Source organism: Euprymna scolopes, chromosome 18 (assembly GCF_053919585.1).
Source record: "Euprymna scolopes isolate OS-2025 chromosome 18, ASM5391958v1, whole genome shotgun sequence".
In the NCBI taxonomy this organism is placed as follows: domain Eukaryota; kingdom Metazoa; phylum Mollusca; class Cephalopoda; order Sepiida; family Sepiolidae; genus Euprymna; species Euprymna scolopes.
Genome location: NC_136499.1, coordinates 115,109,626 through 115,132,921, shown reverse-complemented (window position 1 = coordinate 115,132,921; position 23,296 = coordinate 115,109,626). Strand labels below are relative to the sequence as shown.

The 23,296-nt window shown below is 34.7% G+C and overlaps 1 protein-coding gene across 1 annotated transcript in view; it reads left to right on the top strand.

Moving 5' to 3' along the window:
• LOC145297782 (uncharacterized) overlaps window positions 1-23,296 on the top strand; it is a 246,130-nt gene that overhangs the window by 169,692 nt on the left and 53,142 nt on the right. The gene's annotated exons all lie outside the window — the stretch shown is intronic.

Below are 23,296 nucleotides of genomic sequence, written 5' to 3'. Positions count from 1 at the left end.
CCGGTAATAATTATCATCTTCTACACTAAAGAGAACGTATGTCATAAATATATGTCTGTATGTTTGTAAGAAAATTTTTATATTCATCTTAAAATATTATCCTTACAAGGTCTTTTTGGGACAAAAGTTGATCCATCTTTATATAATTAAAAATGAGCGGTCATTTCGCATATTATGATATTCCCGCATTCAATTCAAGTCGTTGAATACTCTCTACCCATTTATTGTCTATGCCCGATAAATTGGCATTTATAGATAATTTCCATCAATTCTCGTGTTAATGTTTTGGTACCTGCCTACAAATCAAGCGTGACTTTGTGACTGGGTTCGAATCTCCCGTTTGGTAGTAATTATTACTGAAAAGAATGTTAGTTCGAAACACAGGTTCCACTTTTTTCTTTTTTTTTTTTTTTTTGCACTTTTGATTTCTTTAGATCACTGCATTTTCCTCTTCAATCTCTCTCTATTCTCTCTCCCTCCCTCCCCTTTCTCTCTCTCTCTCTCTCTCTCTCTCTCTCTCTCTATATATATATATATATATATATATATATATATATATATATGTGGGGGTGGGGGTATATATATACTAGCAGGCCGCCCGGCGTTGCCCGATCGTAAAATACTCCTAAATATGATATTTTAATTAATGCAAATTTCGTATTTATTATTATCTTACATTAGACCCAAATATATAGTAACGATTGAAAAAGTTTTTTTTAATAAATTACTTGTGCGCCACCACCGAGAATCGAAACCAAAACGTTTAGCTTACGATTTTCTTTTTGCTTTGAGATTAATGCCCGACTTATGAAGACATATTTGCTGCAAGGCTAAAAATTAAAGCATGAACCAATAGTTATTACGTTACGCATGCATATTCTGAATGCTGTCGCTTGTACCTTCGCTTGGCAAATTTCTTATTTTTAATTTTCACACTTTTGCACCGATTTTCCCCAGCTAACACCCGAATATAAAGTTCAGCATGGGTTCGAATACCTATATATTTAGTTTCACGTCAGTAAACCAAAATCTAAATAAGGACTTAGGTATGCAAAAGTTTTTAAACAAATATATATACGCATGCATAAATATATATGGAGAGAGGTTTGTGTTTACTATAAACCTTTTATGCAAATATTACGTTTAAAAGAGTATGCAAATTAGCTAGATCTGTTGCTAGTGAATGCAATTCCAAGACCTTTATATAACACAAAGTTCTACTTTCTTTTCAAATAAATAGAAAGAATTGTTTTTAATATGAATATTAATACACAAAAGCCCACAAATTTATATATATATATATATATATATATATATATATATATATATATATATAAGTGAACGTGTCTGTCTGTCTGTCTGTCTGTCTGTGTGTCTGTCTGTGTACATTTCCCTACGAAATAACTCTGTCAATTTTTAGTCTATAGACTCGAAATTTGAATTACCGGGTACTGAGATTTGGGAAAATCGATGTGACGGGTGTCAGCCAGAAATTTGGCTGTTAAGGGGTCAAATTTCAACGATTTGACCTTTAAGAACTCTACCAAACTCCTCCGACAATTTTTTGGTCTAGACACTTGAAATTTTAGATATAGGTTCCTTGAACCTGGATCTAACTTAATAAAGTGATTTGAGCCCGAAACAATAAATTTTAAGGGGTCATAATAGCGGTCAAAGTTTTAAAAAATAAACCATTTTTTTTGTTTTTTGCTTTTTTTGCACAGCATACACCTCCAAACACCCGAGCAACGCCGGGCACCCCTGCTAGTATATATATATATATATATATATATATATATATATATATATATCTTTCTCTCTTGTATCGCGTTATTGTATTGATGACTTTGATGACCTCATGCAATAGAAGCTATGAAGAAGAGAAAGTGATAGAGAGAAAAAAGACACTGTGTCTCTCTCTTTCTTTCTCGTTTCACTCTCTCTCTCTCTATCTATCTATCTATTTACTCTACTCTTTCTTATATCATGTGGTATCATATTGATGACATCATGTCTGACTAAGATATTTAGAAGCAAAAGAGACAGAGAGAAAGTATTCAGTATTCAGTGTTTCCCCAACTTTTCTCTCTCTCTCTCTCTCTCTCTCTCTCTTCGTGTGTCTCTCCCATCTACATACATACATGCATACATATATACAGACAGACAGACATGAACTCACACACACATCTACATACATACATACATACATACACACATATATACATACATGAACTCACACACACATATACATACGTACATATATGCACTCACAGATACATACATACATACATACATACATACATACATACATACACCAGTGCTCACAAACTCCCAACTCTCTATTAATTCTATTTTATTTTATTTTATGCTCACATTTGGACGAATATTTTTTATATTTAATCCGCATACTTAGGCATCCCCAGATTCATAGCCAATTTTTTTCTTTTTAAATTTTGTCTGAAACGTACTATTTCCATTCATTTTTATTCATGTGTTAACTTTGTCTGTGTTTTTCTTGTTCACAGTGCGAATATTTTATTTATTTATTTATTTATTTATTTTATTATGGCTAACGTGTTATCCTCTTTTATCTTTAATATATTTGTTGCATGAGTGTGTAAAAAAAAAAAAAAGTAATTGTGTATCCGAAAAAATAAAGAAAAGATTTTTTTTTTAAATAAAACAAATGAAATAAGCCGATATTTCAGAGTTGTCTCCCGTGTTTAATGTGACGTGGCCGAAGATTTGCTTTTCGTGGATTTACGACGATTCCGCTTCGAAGTTTCAAAATGCCGCCATTTTGCTTAGTATCTTTATTTTTAGCTTATCATATTTATATTTTCTGGGGGGTATTCTTTTTCCGCTATATTCTATATTAGCAGGGGACGCCCGACCTTGTCCGGGCGTAAAATGCGGCTAACATTTTTTTTTTTTATCATTACAGACTCAATTCTCTATTAAATATTATACATAATATATCGTACTGGTTTTAAAGGTAATAAAAAAATAATTTGGGTGCCATCAGCTAGAATCGAACCAAAACATTTAGCTCTCCAGTTGCGTTTTCTCATTTATATCTCTAACCTCGTTCACTATTGTTCGGACTAAACTAGCAGACAGAAAAAAATGTGTAAAATTAAATCTCTTTCAGCCATGAATTGTTTGTGCATGAGCAAACTAATAAAGATGTCAGTAAGTTGAAATGAACAGTTTGCATTTCAACTTGCCGACTTCTGTACGCGTTATTCATCCATCCAAACAAAGATTTTAATCGCTATAAACCATCCTTAGTATATGATTACTATTTCCCGTTAATATCAGTTTGTGACCAGTAGTTTAATAGTTTATCAGTTAAATATTGACACACACATGCATCTACTGTTTTATTTAAATAGATAGATTTGCTGTATTTTTTTGCTAGAATTTTTTATATTTTAACATCATTTTCCTTTTTTTTCTTGTTAATTATATTCTATGCTGAATACTATTTTTTTTATATGTAGATTTTTATGGTGCATTTGTGTTTAATTTTCGCTATTTTATTTTTTATATTAATTTTATCCATTTATTTTGTAAATTACTTTTATATTATTTTCTTTTTTTGATATACTAGCATTTCAGCCCGGCGTTGCCCGGGTGTTTGGAGGTGTATGTTGAGCAAAAAAAAAAAAGCGGTCAATTTTTTTACTTTCATCCCTATTATGACCCCTTAACATTTATTGTTTTGGGCTCAAATCAAGTTATTAAGTTAGATCTATTTCAAAGGAACCTATATCTAAATTTTCAAGTGTTTAGACCAAAAATTGGCAGAGGAGTTTGGTAGAATTCTCAAAGGTCAAACCGTTGAACTCTTACCCCTTAATAGTCAAATTTCTGGCTGAAAGCGGATTACAAAGATGTTTACCAGATTTCAGTACCTTGTATATCAAATTTTGAGTCTGTAGACTTAAAATTGGCAGAGTTATTGCGTAGGAAAATGCACACACACACACACACAGGAACGTTTCCTTTTATATATATAATAGATAATAGATAGATTTACCTTCACTGTTTATTTTAAAAACTTTCCTTATATTGTTTTTTTATCCATTCCAAATTTTTTTTTTACCTTCCCTCATTCGTCATTTCTACCCCCCTCCTTGCACGATGACAAAAATACGACGACAAAGATACGATGACAAAGATAAGACGACAAAGATACGACGACAAAGATAAGACGACAATTTGCTTCTTCGCTAAAGAACATTTGTCTTACTCTCTATCAATGGAACATTGTCTCTTCTCATCGTTTGGAGCCCCCCCTCCCGTTATGAACAAGTCTTTGTATAACAGAGCACTTGTGAGCGCATGGGGAAATATCAGCAGCAGCCGTAAGATAGCTGTTGTTTCGTTTTTATTTTATCTTTTTATCTTCATTATATTTTTTATTCTCTTTTCTTTGCTCCATTCGTTCCTCTTTTTCCTTCCATTCGCCACACAGGAAACAATCAAATACGATTTTGCTGATCAGGTCAAATTTAAACAGTACTTTTTCTCTACTTTAACTGAAACTCAAAATTAACCGTTAAATTAAAGACTCGCCTAGAGTTTGGGGAGAGAACTTGAATGCCTATTAGACACGATCCTCGAGTGTCTACGGTCTCTCTGTACAGGGGTTGGTCAGAAAAACCTGGCATGAGGATACTTATCTCGAAAAGTAAACTGACCAAATATTAAAAATCTCCTTTCTACGATCTAGCTGAAATTTTGCATGTGCAATGATTTATATCTCTACGGGTAATGTGGCAAATTACAGCTTTGAACTAATTGTGGTTTCTGTTTTACAGGTGTTTTAACTGAGTCAGGTGTGAAATGGAGCCTGTTGAATGGCGAGCAGTGATCCGGTTTTTGTATTTGAAAGGCCGCACACGACAGGAAACTTTTGATGAAATGAAAGAAACTTATGGTGATAATGCCCCATCATATGACCTTGTAAAACGCTGGCATCGTGAATTCAAACATGGCCGGAAGTCTGTGTAAACAGTTCCCAGACATGATCACCCCCCCCCCTTCTGCTATTGATGAGGCATCTGTCCGTCAAGTTGAGGCTGCCATTTTTGAAGATCGGCGCATTACTATTCGCCAAATAGCCCAAGATGTCAAGATACACGGTCTGTGGAAACTATCATTCATGGCCATTTGCATATGCATAAGGTGTCTGTCAGATCGATTCCCAGGTTGAAGCGAGAACGCGTCGAGTGCTCGAGGATGAATTTGGAGATGTGCCAAGAAGATGAGTTAAAGTTTTTCAAAAGACTGATTACACAGGATGAAACTTGGGTCTATCACTATGATCCAGAGACCAAAGCCCAGTCAATGCAATGGAAGCACTTGGACGCACCACCTCCAAAGAAGGCAAGGGTACAGCCCTCCACTAGCAAGGTCATGCTCACAGTCTTCTGGGACCAGGACGGAGTAGTGATGACAAATTTCCTGGTAAATGGTACCACAATTACAGAAGCCTATTATGCTTCACTTTTGAGGAAATTAAGGGAAGCTATCAAAATCAAGAGGCGGGGCAAGATCAGCAAAGTTACCCTCCTCCTGCAGGACAGCGCTCCGGTCCACAACTCACATGTCGCCAGATTAGAAGCACGGGCGTGTGGTTATGAAATCCTTCCCCATCCTCCTTACTCTCCTGACATTGCAACCTCTGACTTTCACCTCTTCCCAGTCATGAAGTTGTTTTTGAAAGGAAAGCATTTCCCAGATGATGCAGCCTTGATTTCTGAAGTCACGTCGTGGTTGGAGGACAAACCTGGGGTGTTCTACAAAAACGGTCTCCAGAGCTGTATCAAACGATGGGAGACATGCATAACTCTGGGTGGTTCCTATGTAGAGAAAGACTTATAACTGTGCCAAGTTTCGTTGCTCTATTGCTATGGGAAGTGGGCCAGGTACATTACTTATTTCTTTTACGAGGAATTGTGCACCTTCTTCAAGTAATCTTATCTCAAGTAATCACACGAAGCTGGATACTCCACCAGACTAGATAAATTCTTGTCCTGGAATCCAGTAAGACCAGAAGACCAAAACGAAAGATATACAATAATATAGGAAAATGGTTAATTTGGGAGAGGAAAATTTCTCTTTCAATTTCTTTACTAACTCAGTGTTTGAGAGATAAATAACTTTAATAGAACATTTAAATATCTAGGCATCTCATTTAGAGTTCAAGTGTTAGCTCCAGGGAGTGGGCCACTTGATTTCTGAGAACTTTAACTGAAGTAAAATAAAACAAAAAAAAATCTAAATATAATCTTCCTTAGAGGTTAACAGATCTAAGTCTGTCTTTAAGACTCACAGTATGCATTGTGTGATTCAAGTAAAATAAAAAACAAAAAAAAAAGGTTTGGAGTATGCTGAAAACGAATATCACATTTTAATTTGTGACGAACAAATAGTTTTCCGAATATTAAGATATTTATTATCTTTTTACTGGCAACCATGTTTTTTCCAACTAAACAAGTATTAATGCGCATGTGTGTTATAAACCCCCCCTCATGGTAAGAATGGCTACGACCTCTGAAATTCATTAACTCATACATTGAGAAAAAAATGTCTTCATATCCAGAAAACTATGTGTATGCTCCCAAATTTGAACGACATATTCGTTTTTAGCATATCCGAAAGCTTATAAAAGTCGTCAATTTAAAGGTGAGTGCTGGGTTACAGTTAAAGTTAAAAATTGCTCTTTTATATGTAATTATGACTATTATTATCGTGTAGATTTAAAGAGAAAAATGCAATTAAAGGACAAATGTGGTTAAATGAAGTATTAGGAATTTAACTTGACTAGATTATATAAACAATAACAAGAAGGAAATTTAGACATATAAAAACAAATATCATTTCAGAAAAAAAAGGAATGTTAGTTTTCATAACTAGAACAAACAATAATTTAAAAATAGGTCTGACCTCTAGAGTCTGACGTGATCTGACGCACATGAAACAAATCTTAGGAAAGAGCTTGAGACGACACGTATTGCTGTGTAGTGGAGTTTTATATTAAAACTGACGCTGAGTTCATATTAAAAGGGTTATGATGGGGACATTCATATTGATGGAGAGACAGCGGGGACACATATATAAAACAATGATGAGGGGTAGAGACATTTATACAGTTCTGAGATGTTCTTCTTAACACATAGCGAGGGTGATAGGGTGATAGATGCACAGTTTTTATATTTCTTATAACACATACAGAGAGGAGGAGGGATACGTATTCTTGGGGGAGAGTTACGCAAAGTTCATAATAAGATGTTTAACACATTACCTTTTGATTTGTGGAATGACGACACGAAGACAACATTTACAAAATATCGATGGCGATTCTTTATTTCATTGGACCGATCGAATGATGATGACGTCAGGAATTCACATTTGTTTTACATAGTTTAATCTTTCTACCCTTCGCTTCCAAAGAAGCAGCTGACAACTGACTGCCATTAGCAAACTCAACTGTTCTGCCTCAACTCTGCGATATGACTAACTGTAGCTCCTATATTAAGAATTCCCTTTTCGATATGACGTCAGAATTGTGCTTCCAAAACATGACCAACTCACGTGGCTTAGCACACGCTTTCCTAACACACTTTTGACAACAAAGAATTCTCAACTAACCTATTTTTTAACCTAACCTATTTTTTTAACAATGTATTTTGCTATGATGTCAGAAGTGTGTTTCCCAAACGTGAAAAATTCACGTGTCTATGCACGTTTGTCCAAAACACACTTATGCAAACAAAGAATCCTCTCCTAACCTATGTTTTTAACAATGTATTTTTAATTTGTATTGTTCATTCTTTTTAGCTGACATTTTTAATTCAGTTTTCATAAAAGAACCAACAATTCTTTTTTACAATCTAAAAATATCTAACTATTTATTTATAGAATTTAACAATAGGCCTTTTTAACATTCCGATTTATAACATTCTATTTTTGAACCTTGTCTAATGTTCTTATTTACATGGAAAGGAGAGAGTCTTTCCTTGTAACAGTCAAGAGCTGGAATTCAGTCGAAGAAGTCAGTCGATTTAGTCTGACGAGAAGTCGGGGAGAAGACAGCCGATGAAGCCAAGATCAAAATGTGAAATCAAAGCCTTGTCATCTCCAAAATGTTGACACTGTGTTTGAATAACGATTATATGAAATATAACTTTGTGTGATGTCATTTTTCGTCCTGGTTGTTACTGCCATAGTATTTATCGAGCTCTTAAATAGACTGTTGGTATTATATACACTCCGCTTTTTTTCACCCAAGAACATTTGTCTAACTCTATATCCATGGAACATTGTCTCCTCTCGTCGTTTGAAGCCCCCTCAAGCAAAAAATTGTTCATCGTAAAAGTTATATACACCCTGTCTGTCGGTTTATACACGCCATCATTTATTTATCGATAATTTGATAGCCCTCTATCCAACATCGCCGTGATTTGGTGCCGTGACCAGGATTTTGACCTTCTCTTTTTACTCTTAGTTTTAAAAAACAATAAAAGTAGTTAGTTAAAATACTACCGTCACTAGTCCACCCTCTAAATAATAACATTAAAAAATTTTTCTTTGTTCAAAAACATTGTTGAGGAATTTGTATAAGAAAAATCGTTAATGTCAGCAAAATAAAAAATTACCGAAGTTTATAAAATGTAGTCAGTGTATTTCGTTAATTCTTCTTCCTCTGCGAATATAGTAAAAATAAATTCTAAAACAAAATGTGTTAGCGTGATAGCTTATCGCTTAATCCATTACATTAAAGATTTTGGCCAAAGCATTGGACTTCGGATTAACTTTTCTTTAAAAATTCCTGCGTGATCCAAAAAAGCAAACGCAAGTTTCTCATCGTTTTAATATTTCCCTCGACAAAGACAGATTACGAAATTTAGATTTGGGACAAAATAAATCTTTAGGTTTAATAAAAAAAATTACAACATAGGAAAAAGAGGGAAATAATAATTCGAATTATTTGGATTATTCGGAGCACTGTTCTCATCTTGAGTGCGATCTTCACAACGTTTCAGTCGATGTAACCTTCGACCTTCTTCAGGTGTATCTTATCAGACCCGGGAATCTTTCTGTCAAACTTGGGAATCAGTACAGAATTTCGAACAGAACCCATTATTTCGTTCCGTCAGCTTTAGTCATTTATTTGTTATATGCTCTGTATTTACATTGAGCTTCGTAAATGAAGGCTCGGTAAAATATAATTGAAAAAAAAACATATTTCCATATATATATATATATATATATATATATATATATATATATATATGACCAATAGCCGATTCACACAGACCCCTCAAATAGAACACTGATCATTAATAGTAGTGTAATGGGGTTAAATATAATAAACGAAGGAACACAGGATTTTTAGGAACGAAACATGTATTCCCATAAATTACAGGCAAAATGAGTTGAGCAAATCCATTCCCTTACGGTAGGACGTTTGCACACGTCCAGCTTGGTCGCGTGCCAATCTCAGACTGCCGGGCACCGGTCTCGATACTGGAAGTGATGTCATGAGATAATCCATTAATCCAGTAGTCATGGGACGATTCCAGAATGTTCCCTATTCCGATACTATTACTGATTCTGTCCTAAATTCTCGATCCCGATGCAAGTACCGATTCTGATTATTGATTATATATAGATAATAACTAACAGAAGTAATCACATGCAAATTACCCAGCCAAACACATGCATACATGTCACAATGGTAGCAAACCTATATTTAACCCATCTACTTAATGTTGTATCTCTTGTGGAACTCTTTCACTGATAAAGACATCTTTTAAAACCACAATTATGACAACAGTTTTACACTTAAATGTAATACTCGCCACACATCCACAATTAATCTAATTGATATAAAGATAATACTTAAACTCTTTAATAACAGGAGTAAAACTCAACTCAAATTCAATTCTCTACTTATATAAGAGCCAGGTACATTCAAGGATGGAGTATTGTTGCCACATCTGGGCAGGAGCTGCTAGAAAGGACTTATCTTGCCTTGATAACGTTCAAAATAGACTTCGTGGCCTAGTAGGGGGTGCTATTTTCTCTAACCTGCAACCTTTCTCACAGAAGGTATGTTGCGAGTCTGTTTTTGCTTTATCTTTACTTTCATGGCAAGTGCTCCTCTGAGCTCCAATCTATGGTTCCCTCCTAGTCAAACCTTCGCGAGAAACAATCATCCAGCTGAAAACACTATCAATAATTTCCCCCGCTCTTTATCTGTGCCTAAACCTAAACGTAGATTCGATGAACAAATTTTCTTTCTTAGAACTGTACGCCTATGGAACTGTCTTCCGTTTTCCTGCTTTCTAGCTGACTACAATATGGTTGTCTTCAAGTCTAACGTAAACAAGTTTTTGATAAGTCGTTCCATTTAAGTTAAATTTACCGAATTTCCACTACTAACGATTACTACATTGTCCAATTGACTACTGTACACTCTTTAACTCTTATCCTCTGGGTCTGGATGTATGCCTATGTAAAAGAAAAACAAAAAAAACTCTAACTCATTCGCGAACAAATAAGCTACACCATACGCCATTAATCCTAAATATTATTACATCCCTGAAACAGGGGGCATTACGTCATCCTTTCCCAACAATTATATTATAGTAAATAATACTTAGTTACAAATAAAACCCATATTCACATGCAGTCCATCGCATCTTACACAGTACTTTCGCCAGAATAAATGCTTAAGCGAATTTATCGGTGGATTCCTTTTGAATTCTATTCTTAGATTTCTTTTCATTTCGTAAGTTGCCAATGATTGGAATTGATTTTAACGACCTTTCAAATGTTGAAGGGGCAATTCACGTCAATGAAACATATATCATATAAAAATATATAGTTATTAAATAAATGATCTGAAATTTACAGAGAGATATCAAAAATAAAGAATCTATTAAAGTTCAAAACGCCCTTCAGGGACTTTTTGGACAACCTGTATATATATATATATATATATATATATATATATATATATATATATATATATATATATATATATATATATATATGTATATATATATTTATATATATATATATAAAGTATAGATTTATGCGTAAACTTTAAGTATTTACTTCAAAATTGTTCAATACGTAGGTAAAGCTAGTTAGTAATTTATAAAATATATATGGCGATTAAGCTACACTGAGTATTCGGCGTGAGGAGTCCTAGAGTGGATGAAACGCCGAATATTCAGTGTAGCTTCATGGCCATATATATATATATATATATATATATATATATATATATATATATATATATATATATATATACAGGGTGTTTCAAAAGTCTTGGGAACATAACGATTTTTAATAACTCAAAAACTATTAGGAGTTAAAAAATGAAATTGGTACCGTTGGAAAGGTTAAAGTTTCAAGTTTTGTGGGGAATCTTCAAACTTGCTCAATATGAGCACCATTCGTCACACGGCAGACATCTAGTCGATAGTCCATTTCCTGCCAAACGCGTTCCAGCATCTTGACGTCAATGGTTCCCACAACTGCCGTTATTCGTTATTCGTTCGTAAATATCTCTTGGAAGGGGCAGCACATAGACTTGTTGCTTGACAAAGCCCCAAAGGAAAAAGTCACACGGGGTAAGATCTGGAGACCTAGGAGGCCAGGGCACGAGAACGTCATCACCTCGCCCAGATCTCCCAATCCATCTACCAGGCAGCCTTGTGTTAAGAAACTGCCTTACTCTAAGTCTCCAGTGTGGTGGTGCACCATCTTGTTGAAAAATGAAGTCATCAGATTCTGCTTCTTCCAACTGAGCCATTAACCAGTCTTCCATCATGTTGAGATAGGATTCACCAGTGATAGTTGCCTCTTCAAAGAAGAACGGTCCATAGACACCTTTCTTGGAAATTGCACAAAACACGTTCACTTTTGGTGAATCTCGCTCGTGCTCAAGAATTTCATGAGGATTCTCAGTACCCCATATGCGAGTGCTATGCTTGTTAACTTTGCCATTCAGATGGAAGGTCGCCTCATCGCTAAAAACAAGCCGGTCATCAAAGCCGTTATCTTCCAACTTCTCTTGCATTGCAATGCAAAAGTCACGGCGAAGTGGCTTATCAGTGTCCTTCAACTTTTGGACCAACTTGAGCTTGTAAGGTACCATTTGCAGTCGTTTACTTAAGACACGCCAGACAGTTGCTGGAGCAAGCTGAAGTTCTCTGCTGGCTCTTCTCACTGATTAACGGAGGCTCCGCTGAAAGGCTGCCCGGACTTGCTCAACTGCAGCTTCTGAAGTTGAAGGGCGACCTGTTCGCTTACTTGGGCACAAACACCCATCTTTCACAAATTTAGCATGCCATCTGACAATAGGTTTCCTTTCAGGGACTTCTTTTTTAAATTTCCTGCGAAATGCACGCTGAACACATGTCCACGATTCAGTCTTTGCAAATTGGAGGACGCAAAACGCCTTGTCTTGTTTAGAGAACGCCATTACTGCACATGGAAAGATAAGACGAAAATCATTAGTATGACCAAAAACTTGATTAAGCAAGCTTTAAAATGACACCAGTTTCATTTTTCTACCTGGAATAGTTCATGAGATATACGAATTTGTAATGTTCCCAAGACTTTTGAAACACCCTGTATATATGAACAAATAATAAAACATGTTGAAAGACATCTCTATTTCCTAGTTTAGTCTATTTAGTTAAAAGACAACTCTATTTCCTTTTCGGTTTTATTGAGCTTTTACATCTGGCTGAGTTTATTTTACTTGTAAATATTAACTCTTTAATATTTATAATATATTTTAAGTTTACCATTTTGATTACATTGGTAAACTTATTGTAATTTTTATTTTATATATATATATATATATATATATATATATATATATATATATATATATATAAAAAATGCGAGCATGAAAAGTAATATGGTTAAGCTTAAACGTGGAAAAGTAAAGGACTAGTTATTAAAACTGGAAAAAATAAAAGGACAAGGTGTTCTAGTAAAAATATAATAAATTTATAACTTAAAATATTGCAGCATAAAGAATTGATTATATAATGTTATAAATTGAATTAAAAAAAAATTCTTAATGCTGCAATATGAAAAGTTATAAATTTATATTTTATACTAGAATATCTTGTCCTTTTCTTTCCAGTTTTAACAACTAGTCCATTTACTTTTCCATGTTTAAGCTTAACCATATTTACTTTTCATACTTGCATTTTTCTATTGTAATCCATGATTTTTCCAGGCTTCCAATAAATTCACTTTTTCTTTGTTTAATATCAGTCTTATTTTTTGCCTCATAAACACATATATAACAATGTACGGCACTCGTCTGCTTCTCAATAAAATCCCCCAATTATCTCTCGTTCATGCTTTCATTCTCTCTGTTTCACTAGTTACTTCTCTTTTCTAATTAGCAGCAACAGTAGTCCCTGAAGCGACGTAGTTGCTAAGGACACCAGTCATAAAAAGCGTCGCTCACATCTTTACATATTTTTACGATTTTGAAAACCAAAAAATTCATTATAAATTTTATTTTACTGAGCGAAAATTGAAAATATTTTTCACAATATAACTGAGACGGCGATCTATAAACTATAATAATTATTTGAAATTTTGTCGAAAAATGAGTGAGCGGTGAAGCTTTAAAACAGTTCTAAATGACTAAAACTGCCACTTAACCATATATTATGTATAAAGTTGTTTTTTAAGGTGGCGAACTTTAAATTAAAATAAATCACAGTAGAAAATGTGGTTCATTCCAAAGATTTATATTTGGCATTTAGAATTTAAATACAATTTAAGGACGATGTTTCTAGGTCGAACATATGTGGCTTAATCTAAAGGTTCAATTTTTACAACTGTAAGCATTAAATTAGGCTGTATTTTAGCAATAAGGCGTCGAATGCTTTAGTTCATTGTGTCTGGTTTATCAGCGTAGCCGTGAGACTTTACATATAGCCAAAGAAAATAATCTAATAAGGCTAAATCGCACGAATCAGACTTTAGAGATATATGTGAGTGTGCACGTATGATTATATGCATGTGTGCGTGCGTATCTAAGCGAGCACCGGACTAACTTGAAACGTGAAAGTCGCTGGTTAATCGCCGAGAAGCAAAACCTTAAAAAAAAATAAAAAAAGAAAAAAAGAAAAAGAAAAAAAGAATAAAGAAAAGGTAATGCAGTCGATGACAAACACAGACAAATGTTTGGCGTCGGATATTTAAGGTAGCATTAATCGGTTTTATCTGAGCATAAACAAACAACTTAGATGCAATTAAAATTGTTTCAACAATAAAGAAACATTCGTATCAGTAGATGTTGTTTTATTTAATTTTTTTTCTACATTATTTCAATATATCTATAAACTAGCGAGCCGCCCGGCGTTGCCCGGTCGTAAAATACTCTGGAATATGATATTTAAGTCATGCAGATTTCGTATTTATTATTAGGGTGCAAATTGTCCATTGATTATTATATTGTACCCAATATGCATAGTAATAATTTAAAAAATTTTTAAAAATGTGACTCCAGTGCCATTAACTAGAATCGAAACCAAAGGATTCGGCATTCCGGCCGCAGTCATTACCGTTTGAGCTACCGATAATCGGGGAAACAGGCTAGAAATACAGCGATTTAAAGATTTATTCTCAAAAGATAGTGTATTATGTCCTGTAAGATCAATTGTTTTTTGTTTGTTTTTTTTGTTGTTTTTTTTTTTTTCAATTTTTACCCCTAAGCGACTAGTTCTACAAGCTAAAAAACAAATCTAAAGTTTTACTGCGGTCCAAATCCCCGTACCAAATTGTGTATATTATTTTAATTGGAATTCATTGAGATTAATATTATTTATTAAGTTATTTAATTTAATGGAATGCAGCTAGGAGATTCGGAGTTCCTATCCCGTCGCGGTTATCATCTGACGAAGGCCAGAGGATTAGTTGACCGAAACGTCGTGAAACAGCAACTTAGAAAGATGAGAATAATAGTCTGCAATAAATAAATTAATCCTTTCATCTAATCGATATTTTGAAATAAATCCACCGAGAAATAAAATATTTCTGGATATTGTCTCCTCATCAACATAAATAGAGAAATTCTTATTTATGGATTTATTTGTAAAAATCGAATGAATAAAATGTTATCGTTTCCGAAACGATCGTACCCATAAATATAATTCTGTTATGTTTCCTCCTATGAAAACTTGATTGATAATTTCATATACTTTCTATTTATATAGCTCTAAGTAATTACACCTATTGAGCTTATCATAACAGCAATAATCAGAGCACATCACCTTAAATATATTTTACTGAGACTTTGCTCATTTAGACCCTGTCAATCACACTCTATAATATATATATATATATATATATATATATATATATATATATATATATGCCTGTGTGTGTACCATAATTTTTTTATCATAAATCTACGCAATTATGCACAATGTAGAAACTATGCATAAAAACTAAACGTAATATTTAAATGAAATTAATTATTTAATAAGAAACCATGAATAATTAATAATTAATTAATGAACACTCGTTTTTTACAGGAATATGCAAATTAGTTGATCTTTATGATTTCTGGTTAGGGCATTAGTTAAGCTGCAGCATTTGTTTGTTTATGATAATCGGTCTTTGATGGAGAAAATTCTGGTCCCCAATCTCTTTTACTTTTAGCGAAAAAATGTCTTAAAGGCCCAGCCAGGGTCTCTTTTTTTTACATGGTAGTCACCACTTATCAAGGTCCGGAAGCCACTCGGAGATAAGGGTCATTGCGTGTACAGTAATCAATGGGATAAAATCGTAGTAATAGCTAGTAATGGAGATCTGATAAAGTGTCCTACTTAAGGAGGCAGTTTATCAGGAACTTGTTTATGTTGGACTTAAAGACATCCAAGTTGTAGTTAGGTGGGAAGCAGGCAAACGGAAGAGAGTTCCACAGGTGTGCACTTCTAAGAAAGAAGCTTTGTTCATGGAATCTACGTTTTGATTTAGGCACAGATAAAGAGTGGGGAAAATTATTGACAGTAGTTTCAGCTAGACGGCTGTTTTTCGTGAAAGATTGGTGAGGGGTGACCAGAGATTAGAGCTCAGACAAGCACTTGCAATGGAAATAACGATAAAACAAAGATAGGCTCGCAACGTCTCTTCTGTGGGAGAGAGGTTGCAGGGAAGAGAAAAGGGTATCCCCCACTAAGCTACGAAATCTATTTTGTACTCTGTAAAAGCAGGATAGGCTGTTATTAGCAGCTCCTGCCCAGATGTGGCAGCAATACTCCATCCTTGGACGTAGTTGGCTTTTATATAGATAGAGAATTGCATCAGCAGTGAGATATCTACTGGAGCGGTAGAAGGATCCCACCATTTTTCCAGCGACCTTGGAAACAGATTTGATGTACGTGTTCCATTTCAGATCAGGAGTAAAGGTCAATCCCAGAAGCTTGTCAAAACATGGAGCCTCCCCAAGACGAGAGCTATAGTCTGTTGCATAAAAGAAGGTACTACTGCTTTGTTATTACCCAAATTTTCTAAAGAGATAGTCAATCAGATGCAATCCTCGCCAGGAAAATAAAAGGCGGACTTTCTTTAATCAGAATCAACACGGGGCTGATATACATGACAGGTGTTTTAAAAACAGGTCATCTTTTTATTCGCTCATTGAGATAAAACTACAGGAAACATAATCATTATCCTCTTTTGATATGATGGAGTTTACTCGCTCATCCCAGGCATCTCGTTCCCGCATGACTGCTTCTAGGTCCAGTGTCTCAACATTGGCATCCCTTGCAATGACATCTGGATTTGTGAGCATTTTGCATCTGGGGTGGGGAGTAGGGTTCCACATAAAGTAGGGAAAGAAATAACTTCATTTACTGCTCTATAACAATGGCGTGTAAACTGCACATGTCCTGCTTCGACAATAGACGATGCAAATGGAAGCTCGCCATATATTTGTTGTTTGGACAGATGGGTCTCCGATGAAGATTCTGGAGTCTCGTGAGAACGCAGATATATGCACCAATCTGGCGTGTTTCCAACCTTTTTGAAAGTTTCCATGTTTCCGACTCATGGAAGCGACTTAATATATTGTGATGTTTTTTGTTCAGATTTAATGTCCATATTCCGTTCGAATCATTATAAACAAAGCATGTAGTTCACATTTTGTAATGCGATAAAGAATCAAAAGTACTTTTAATCATCGACCTGTTTTAGTGGCATAATAGATGAGGGCGTATATGCTTAATATTGCGTCATTTCACAGCTCCAGAAGATATCTAACTCCTGATGCAATCCTCTACAGGTATAAGAACCAGAGTGCGCCCTAAAATGGAGTACTGAGATATATATGAGTTAAATAAAAAAAATAGTTCAAAATTGATTATTGTTGCCGTATCTGGCCAACAGTAGCTCAGATCATTATATCCTGCCTTGACAAGGTTCAAAATTTGATTCAAAACCTATTAGGTGATATCCATTTCTCTTCCCTGCATCTCTTTCCCACAGAAGAAACCTTGCGAACCTGTTTCTGTTGTATCGTTATTTTCATTGCAAGTGCTCGTCTGAGCTCCAATCTATTGTCCCCTTTACTAGATTTTCACAAAAATCATTTGTTTAGCCACAACAACCATCAATATTTCCCCCACTCTCTATCTTTGCCTAAATCTAAACGCAAATTACATGAACAAATTTTCTTTCCTGGAACTTCAACCTGTGGAACTCTGTTCTAGCCTGCTTTCCAGCTGGCTAGAATATTGTCGTCTTCAAGTCCAATGTAAACAAGTTCTCGTTGAGCCAATTTTAAATAATCCATTTCTACCCCTTTTCCACCACTTACTATTAATATGCTGATGTCTTAGTGACCACCGTACATTCATTAGCCCTTATACTCGAGTGGCCTATAGGCCTTGATAAGTGGTGACTCCCATAGAAAAACATAGAGGAGATTTTGGTTTTATTTTACTCTCCTTCACCCCATTCAGGCGTATGTTTGTATGTATGTATGTGTGTTTGTATGTCTCGCAAAAACTTTCCACTTGGACGTAAGGGGTTACTAATTGGGACCATGCCTAAGAAAGAATAAAATGTTGGTTTACGTTGCATTTGAAATTTAGCATATAAATATCGTTTGAGAAGCAGGTAGCAGGAAGGGAATTCCAAAGTCAGCTCGTTCTAGAGAAAGAGCTATTAGAGTAGAAAACTTTCTGACATTTAGAGACCTCAACAGTGAAGAGGTGTGATTTTGTTGCTGAGCAGATTTCTCGGGGATATGTACGTAGAGGGAGCACAAATGCAATGAGTTCATCAGAGCACATTCCATTAAAACACTTGTAAAACAGACACAGGGATACAACAATGCGGCGATGGTACAAGGGTTTGAGCCTAGTTGACAAAGTGGGACCTATTATATAGAAGACCCTTTTGGGGTCCCTATTCAAGAGGGAGAGACGAGTGGTAGATGCACAAGCTCAGATGTGGCAACAATACTCTATGCTTGGGTGAATGGTAACCTTATAGAAGAACAGGATACTCTTAGATGTGAGCAGTTTTCTAGCACGATAGAGGGAGCCCACATTTCTTGCAGATTTTATGTCCATGCTGTGATAGCGAGAATTGTTATGAAATGGCCGCATGTGTGAATCATTGAAAGACCAACATGTAAATCCTAATAATGAAGTACATCTGACACTCGATAATTACTCTAAAATAAAAACTAAAAAAAAAAAAAAACACTTGCAACTAGGTACTTGTCCGTAACGTGCTACGTAGGATATATATGTATAGTTGTACTTTGACAAGTAGAGAGAGCGGGCCATTACGTTTCTGACTCTTTGGTATGAGGATTGGTTATAGTGTCAATTTCACAACGTTTTGGTCGATGTAACCTCCGAGCTTTATCGGGTATTTCTTGTTGAACTCGGGAATCTTTATGCTGAACTCGGAAATCTGCAAGGAATTTTAAACAGAATCCTTTTATTTAATACACAGGGGGGAAGTATTTTCTTGTTCTGGCAGCCATGACTAGATAGAGGGCCTAAGTAATTCGCAATTGTATTTTCAATCGTCGACACTGAGGATTGAACCTTCAACATTCAGACGAATATCCCTTTTACAACTGATTTTTTCCAAGTACTTTAACCAATGCGTCACAGGTTCTTGAACTGAAATGTACTCTCCCGTACCACGAAGAATCTAAATAATACAGAAGTGATCATATTAATTTAGTTTATTGCAGACTGTTATCCTCATCTTTTTAGTTGTTGCTTCATGACGTTTCAGCCAACTATTCCTCTGGCCTTCGTCAGGTGGTTACCGCGACGGGATAAGTACTCTGAATCTCACAACTGCAATCAATGGTCGGTTCCGTACCGAATGGTGTATATTATTTTAATTCGAATTCATTGGAGGTTCGGGGTTCCTATCTTTTTGCGGTTACCACCTGACGAAGACTAGATGAGCAGTTGGCCGAAACATCGTGAAATAACTAAGAAAGATAAGGATAATAGTCCGCAATAAAATAAATTAATAAATAATACTCATCTCAATGAATTCCAATTAAAATAATACAGAACTGATCATATACAACTCAATGCAAGTCTTTGTTATCGATCGTCTACCATACGGTGGTGTAGGTGTGTCAGAAACCTCATGAACAAATATTGAATAATTCGACCCCCTTGGCTTTCCAAGCTTATAACTACTCGAAAAATGTAATTCAACCCCTAATTTTTTTTTTTTTCAATTTAAGGAGCAAGGGCCAAGGTTTCATTTAAAAAAAACAAAAAAAACAACGTGATTTAAAAAAAAAAAGGTTTTAAACTTCGGACTTTACAGGTAAATTTTTAAAAAACACTTCTTTTTTTTTGTTTTAAATTTGAATATATTATTTATTGATGTTTTATCTTCAATTTGTGATACATAACACTTTGGTGCGTAAATTTATTATTTACTCTTTAATAGACATTTCAAAATGGGGGTGGCGTGAATTAATTCGACCTCCTGTCTTTCCAAGCTTATAACTACTCGAAAAATGTAATTCAAACCTATTTCTTTTTCAATTAATGAGCAAGGGCCAAGGTTTCATTTAAAAAAAAAAAAGACAAACAACGTGGTTTAAAAAAAAAAGGTTTTAAACTTCGGACTTTACAGGTAAATTTAAAAAAACACTTCTTTTTTATTTTACATTTGAATATATTATATATTGATCTTTTTTCTCCAATTTGTGATATATAAAACTTTGATGAGTAAATTAATTATTTATTTTTTAATAGACATTTAAAAATGGGGGGGCGTGAATTAAAAAAAAAACGTTTGTCTAAAATATTATATTCGGTTTATTGGAAAGAGCATAAAATTTCACATTGACCCTGAAAATATGGTAAAAATAGAATCAATAGAAAAATGTTGATAGATTTTTAAAGTTTAAAAATTGAAAAATACTGAACTCGTAAAATTCAATTAATTTCATTACTGCTTTTTTTTTTAAATAAAAAATAATATTTCTATTACTTTTTATACAACTTTATTAGTTTATTTTGGAAGTATAATCCATAAAGAAAATAAACAACCCACTTTTAAAAGAGAAATGACGAGTTTTTTTTTTTTATATTTTATTCGCAGTTTGTTGTTAGGGGTTTCAAAAATTCCTACAAAAATTCTGATACACCTAACGGTGGTGTCTATGTACGTGAATCCGTACGTATGCCACGCATGCGCACACATGCTTCCATAAACTAAAGTGATATATAAAGATTGTATAAGCTTAGTACAGTATTATACGCATTAGCAGCAAGTGAGCGTTGTTTGTTTTGCGATAATGGACGTTAATATATTAGACAATCCTTAAGACAAACAAATAGAAATACCAGAAAGTTGCCGTTCAACAAGTGTTTCGTCTGAGGTCGACCGAGATGGATTTTAATGAAAATATTAAGAAAATATTTGCAAGAGATTTTGACGTGAAGTTAAGGAGTGGGGTTAGAAATCTAGATGAACTCAATATATCAAACAGATAAGGCGCCGAGAGGGGGTTTAATTGATGTTTTCATAATTTGACTTAACGGCTATAGATTTATTGAGAGATTTGCGCAGTAGATAAAGCCAGCGATTACGTTTCTGATTTTTTTAGATAAGGATTCGTTACATGTACTATTTGAATTTTTCGGACTACTGTTCTCATTTTCAGTGTCATTTCTCTCAATAAGTTTCGGGCCTAACTCGTGAACCACCGTCGTTTTAGTAAAATTCGACTTTATTCATCAACATGTATTGATTCCAAAGCTTCTCTAACAATTCGATGCCTTTTTATGTCCCCTTACGAAGATTGCAATCAATATATAATGGTACTAAAACTTATGTCTTGAATCCTTATTCTAATTTTGATCAAAATCAATCACATTATTTTGATTCTAGAAAATGTTTAAAATCTAAAGCTTAAGATAAAGGAGTCAGGTTAATCACGTTGACACACCGGTTTCCGCCAGATCACGGAAGTTAAGCAAGGTCGAACCTGGTCATTATTAAATGGGTGACTATTTGGGACTTCCGGTGCTGTATGTGCTCTCCGCTTATCTCGGCATTGTTTCCAGTCGTCGTGGACTTCCCCTTGCCACTGGACTCAAACAGTGCCGATTCAGATGTGTGGCTGGGATTGCGCAACCCTTGCCTCCCAATTACACGCGGAGCTGCCCCTTCAGGGGGGTATCCTTTGTCTTTCGGGACTTAACAGAGGCATCGATCGATTAAGATAAAGGAGTCTTAAGTAGAAATTGAAGTTTAGGGAATCTTACTTTGTAGCGTTGCGTACACGTTAACATGTACACATCCGGGACCCACACGTTGTAGACAGTCGCAAAGGAGAAAAAGAATAGGAAATAGTAAAGAACTTAAACAAAGTCGACCCCCCACTCTCTTATATATATATAGAGAGAGAGGCAATATATATATATAAAAGGGAATTAAAGGAAAATATAAGGATTCTATAAATGTAGGATACAGCTAGACGTCGTATTCATAATTTATTACCAGGATTGCCCCCACCTCTTCTGATAATACGCCATATATATATATATATATATATATATATACAGACACAGGGTATACCTTTCATTTGTTTTTACATACGCAATAATATGTTACTACACAGTCATGAGTATGTTTCGGTCAGCTAGCTACTAGTAACTAGAGACCTCTTCAGGCGATACAGCTTATACGAAAGCAAAGTTTGCAATGAAAATGTCAGATACTCCATACGAGTAGCATTCTTTAACCCCCACATACTTTTCGATATCTCAACACATGTTCAAACCTGGTTGATTTTGTTGTATGTTTATATACAAACAAATCTTATTTTTCACAACGTCTGATGCAGCCTCTTGATTTTAAATTCCTATGATGAAGAAGACCTGGTATTTTCTTTGCGGATTTTGCTTTCGCAAAAGCTGTATCTCCTGAAGAGGTCTCTAGTTACTAGTAGCTAGATGACCGAAACATGCATATGATTGTGTAGCAACATAGTACTGCTTATGTAAAAAATATATAAAGACTATATATATATATATACATATATATATATATTTATATTTATATATATTTATATTTATATATATATATGTATATATATATAACATGCATACACACGCATGCGCACACACATATATCAGTGCGGCTTAAGGTAGTTGCCTGTGTAGCCGCACTGATGATAATGTTCCCTATCTTGGGTTGAGCATTTTGGGAAGTGATATCCAAATTGCTATTAGCGTATAAAGCGACGCTCTTTGAGCTAACAAATCGAGCGGAGGCATTTGGACGATGTCAAAAGCAAACATCGTTAAATTCATTTCCCGCACAGAAGCATCCATATAACGTAATGGTGAGAAGGCCTGACTGTCATTTGGGCGGTCAGGTTTCGATCCTGGCTAGCCACACTGATGAGCTGTGAAACAGTACTGTATGTGAATGATAATATATATATATATATATATATATATATATATATATATATATATATATATAACTACTTAATTCACTCACATAAAATTAATATACGAAAGTATAGATTTATGCGTAAAATTTAAGTATTTACTTCAAAAGTGCTCAATACGTAGGTAGAGCTAGTTAGTAAGTTATAAAATATATATGGCGATTAAGCAACACTGAATATTCCGCGTTTCATCCACTCTAGGACACTTCACTGAAGAGTCCTAGAGTGGATGAAACTCGGAATATTCAGTATAGCTTAATCGCCATA